Here is a 5309-nt window from a genome sequence, read left to right on the forward strand (position 1 = left end):
CAGCAGGGACACAGCTAGCCAAGCATACCCTTAATTAGCACCACATAATCTTTGAGAAGCCTGGCTCAGCAAGGGAAATGGATTTGTAATGACATTACAATCAGTTATCCTCCTTGGAAAAAAAAACCCACAGTGTTATATAGAAGCTAATCGTCTAGGGCTTTTCCTTTTCAAGTGACATAAAAGCTGAAATTGGTCACCATATGAAAACCAAGCATGACATTTCAGCTGGCTTCCACAGGCGGTATTACTATTATTGATTTAACATATTAGGTTATAATTAATCAATATTTTAATGAAAAAATATTATGTCCAAATTACAGAATGGATGTAGATGGGTTATGTTAGATTGTTGTCAATATACTGCATTTAAAAGTATAGATTCTGATTTTGCAAATTGTGAAATGAACCTGTGCTTTGTCCATTAAGGACAATGCAACGGGTTCTCTTTGTTCCCCATTGACCCAGTATACTTACCATCCTCTTGCCTGGGAGGTGTGTAAAGGTAAATCTATGTGAGTACTGATTTCTGATGTTTCTGCTGCAGACACCGACTTTTATTTTGTCCTGGTGACTAGGGATGAGCGAGCGAGAATATTAAGTTCGATCTTGCGGTGAATCGGGCCTTTCTCGCTTACGGAAAATGTAAGCGAGAACAGCATTCTGATTTGCCGAGAGGTCGAGCTCTTGTCGAACAAGAGGATTTCCAGGGCTGCATCATGCAGCCCAGGAAATCCTCTGCGATCTCCGCGTACTAGAGGTTAACTCTTCTCAATGAATGCAGCCACAACTGCAATCATTGAGAAGATGCCCAGCACAGGAGAACCTTCTGCTGTTGTAATAAAAATATCTCTTACAAATGACACATTTGTATCTGTAACAAATGTATCATTTGTAAGAGATACTTATATTACAACTTCTGGAGGTTCTCCTTTGCCACGGCGGCAATTATTGAAAATGATCCCCGGGCACTAGAGGTTAATTAACCTCTAGTGCCCCGGGGATCGCAAACAGGAGGATTCCCAGGGAATCCTGTGAATCCTCATGTTATAATTTCCTCGATCTTCTGATGGTTTGCCGAAATTTCACGGAACCATCGGAGAGGCATTCTCACTCATCCCTACTGGTGACCACTGTCAACGGTGACAAAATCAATGTGTATCCAAAATGTTACTGTTGTCAATGGAATAGAAGGATATCTTCCATCAGATGCACCTGTTCTAGTGAATATTGTCAAGAGTGGAAATATGTGTAAAAAAACCCTCAGCGCTGTAACGGTACAATGCTCATTTGTGCCCATCAATGGGGAAAAGTAAAAAGAATATTTATACCCCAAACTTTTGTATATTTGGATAAGGGGTTAGAATGTATTGCTCCATTAAATAGATTTCCCCTACTTCTTGTTCCTTGCAACAACCTTTTACCAAAGAGGAACTGGAAAAAAATCTACTGGTCAGAGCCTTTGACCACATCTCATTTTATCGAAGAGGCTGGACTGGAAGCTGAATCAGAGAAGAACCCTGCAGAAACAATAAAGTGCTGTAAGTAGAACTGATTTGTACATCAAGCCCTGATCAAATGAGCATTTACATCTTGCAGTAGGGGAGCTAAGCTTTAAACGAGTTAACAACCTGGCAACTAGCATTTTTAGAAAGAAGCCAGCAATGGCAGCTGCATCATTTTCTCGCCACAGGGAGATTTCTAATCCACGTCTGGACAATTTACCTAGGTGACACAAGCCTAAATCAATTGCTCTCTAAAGGTCTAATTATCTGCCATTTGAAGTTTCTTGTTAATTGCTTTCTTCTACCGCAGCTAGGCTCCTTCTCAATTACAAATGATTTGCATCCTAAATCAGTTAACATAATTAAACCATTTTTTACCCATGGTTACCTGAGAGTGCATTTTGTTACAGTGGAAACTAAATTACATCTAGAAATTGGAGAAGATATGCAGGAACATTGTCCAGTCTCCCACTAAAACCCATACAGGACCTTTTTACACCATGATGGTAACTATCAACACCACAATCCTACAATTCTAGGGTGAGCCAGGGACCCATAGGCTGCAGCTTTTCCCATAAAAGCGTCATGTAAATCTAGCACATGTGCAGTAGTGCTACCAGTAAATTCCTCCTCAGTCTGATCTGTCCATCTTTATAAGGGGAGGTGCTGTGGGAGTTGAGAGATAAGTGCACAATAAGGTCTTATTGGGGCCCCAGATCAGAATACACAGTCTAGAGCTAAGGCTAAATACACACATGCAATGGTTCTATGGAATCTTGCGTGTGTACATCGTCCGAACAACCGTCCTGGCGGATCAACAGATGATGGCTGACAAACGATCTTAATGAAAGTGAAGGGGAGAGAGTGCAGCGGGGGCTGCTCCGTCATTCTCCCCTTTTTGCCTCTATAGAGCAGAATGGGGCTGTATGTACAGCGCTTGTTCATGCATCGTGCAGTCGTTAGTCGTTGGATCGTGAAAGATCTTTTCCAACCACAATTTTTGCACGTGTGTACATTGCCTTACTCTTCCTTGACTATAGAGAAGAACTAGGGACAGCCATGAGGTGGGGATCTCGGGCTCCTTACTATGTTTTTTAGGGGGGGGCACCTCTCATTTCTAGTTACATCCCTGGTTCACACTATTGTGTTTTAAACACACAAAATTAAAATACTTTCCATTGCAGTCTATAAAATCAATGTGGTATGTTACGCACAGTACAGTGTTTATGCAGTTTTGAGAAATTCTTCTTTCTCTTGCTCCATCAAACTCCTTTTAAAACACCTGCATTACATTATAGTCAATGTAAACACACTAAAAATGGTTTTAAATGCTTTTAGTGGTTTTAGTAGAGGAAGTTAAAAAAGGGTACAAAATGCATGCAAAACACATAAAACTGTTGCAGTAAATGTAACGTACCAAATTATTACATTTATTAATTTGTTACTTCTGCTGCTGCCAACACCACTGAACACTGTTCTAACGAGAAGAAATATTCAAATGGAAATTTTAATAATCAGTTCTGGGGATGTTCATTTCCCTTGTACCCTACTCCTATGGGTTGATCCCACCTACAATAGTAGTGTAGTAGATGACAGTGCAGTGGGGACAAGGAACGTCAACTCTCTTAGAAGTGGTGTTTTCTAAAAAAAACACCACCCATGGTTTACCTACCTTGCCTACCAAAGAGGTGTTTGGTGGGGGCTAGACAGAAGAACTATTTATTTACTTGTTTTTAGCTGGTACTTTGAGTCCCTTTAAAAGGTAAATAAATCTGATAATAAAAGCTAAATATGTACAGTAGTTTGCTGAATAGTAGGTAAACTTCAATGGGTGCTGGCCAAAAAAATGTGGACATCTATTTTCCTTTTTTACGTATTTTTTTTTTAGAAATGCTCAATATAGCAGCTAATATTTTAAGTACAAAGTTAATAATTTAATCACAGCATTGCCCCTAGCTAGAATAATGGGCTGGCCAAAACTGAAGTAATGGCAGATGAAGATGGTATGATAATGTGTTGAAAATTCACTGTACTACCAGCATTATATTCCACCACTGCCTACATTAATTTTAGTAATTAGATTACTCTAAATATTAAAAAAAAAATTTATAATGGTAGGTTACACTTACCTTCTGCCTACACTCACTGTTACCTGTCAAAAACTATTTAAAATATTGTATGTATTTACAAAGCTCAAACAAGGATATGTTCCTCATTTTTTTTATTGAAGATCTGCAGTGTGCAAGCATCTGGAAGCATCTTCTTCCAGTGTGTCAAAACAACACCCTGGTGCAACGAAAAAGTGATAGTTCACAAGTGTACTATAAAAAAAAATTGCACCAGGTGCTCTACATGGTCCCGTCCCTAAAGGGACTAGGGCCTCTGTACCTGAACCCCCCTAGGGTTCAAGGCTCCTGACGGGACAATCTTCCCAAACTGGAGCGTACTCTACCCAAACCGTGGTCTAAGCAGAGTGCCTCCCATACTGACTGACCTGAGCTAAGCCCTCACAGGCATCTTAGAGCAATGGGCTCTCCCAAAGGGAGACCCAAAATTAGGGAGAGCACAGACCAGAAGGCCATGCACCCGCCCCACACCTAACTTTTTGGATGAGGCCTTAAGATGTACCACCCTTTACTCGTCTGGTGCAAAAAAAAGAATGTACACACAAAAATAAAAGTGAAAGAAGTGTCATGCTATGGTAGCCATGGCTGGCCTACTGGCCGGTTAAAAAAGTTCCTCCAGTCTGGCCAAAAGACCCAGCCCAAAAGGTGGGTTGCAAAAGAGAAGTGCATAATTAAGGTGCAGTGTGTTTAATTATAACTCTGCATATTCTACCGTGAATCATGCTCCGTGATTAAGGCACCCCTGGGCCGCCTAAGCCAAGGGTATAGGTCCAGCAGACCTTCTGATCCCTGGCCCTCTGGCCAGATCGTGGCAGTCCCGTCCTTATCAGCAGGAGGAGAAAGGGAGATTGCCAGCCAACAACCTCATTCTCCTGCTTTTAATCGAGTGTACTAACCTTGGCGCCCCCCAGACACCTTGGCTTTCCACATCCAGAACTGATAAGAACAGATACTACGCTTGATCTTATCCAAAAGGCTGAGAAGTGATATGTTCCTCATGCTAAACTTGTCCTCCCAAAATCCCCAATGGCAATGAAAAAAAGCCAGCTCTCTCATCCAAATAATAAGCTACTGAATAATATGTCCTAAAACAGGAAAAAGTGATTTCCTAGTCTCCTCCTGATCTCAATGGGTGACTCTTGTGCTTTTATATGTAAATAGACATGGCCTATCTCTTCTGTTTTACTGGACTGCTGTATACAGCAACATCCCTACAGGTTCTTGTAGGACAACATTCCAAAGGTTTACCGCTTGGGCTGAAAAGAAAATGTTTTTTAAACAGACTTCTAGTCTCCTATTCAAAAGTTAATTGTGGACAAATGGACAATGGACATGAGAATATACCATGAATCATTCATCTCTTGTCTGCTGTAAAGAAAGTTCCTTTGATTTCTTTGGTGTCCTTTCTTTCTATGGCTAAAATCAGCATGAAGCAGCTTGAAAGGCTGTCAAAACATTACAAGGACATGTTTGGTTAAATGTAACCCACTACTATTAGACAAATCTAAAACCACTATTTTGTTAGGTATTTCACCAGAACTAGGAGCATTTGTGGGCAGAATGGACCTAACCTGGACTTGGACCTAACTGGACAAGAATCTATGGGCTCTACCAATAAGCCTTTCTTTAAATTTTGTTTTGATTCACCTCTCATGATGACAGTATTAGATGCTTGTGC

General features: G+C 40.7%; 1 non-coding gene across 1 annotated transcript; it reads right to left on the reverse strand.

The window, feature by feature from the left end:
• Positions 1-4439: 4439 nt before the first annotated feature.
• Positions 4440-4619, reverse strand: LOC140342768 (U2 spliceosomal RNA). The gene has a single exon (XR_011923150.1). It is a non-coding gene; the product is annotated as a U2 spliceosomal RNA (small nuclear RNA).
• Between the last annotated feature and the right edge of the window lie 690 nt (positions 4620-5309).

Source organism: Pyxicephalus adspersus, chromosome 12 (assembly GCF_032062135.1).
Source record: "Pyxicephalus adspersus chromosome 12, UCB_Pads_2.0, whole genome shotgun sequence".
Classification (NCBI taxonomy): Eukaryota; Metazoa; Chordata; class Amphibia; order Anura; family Pyxicephalidae; genus Pyxicephalus; species Pyxicephalus adspersus.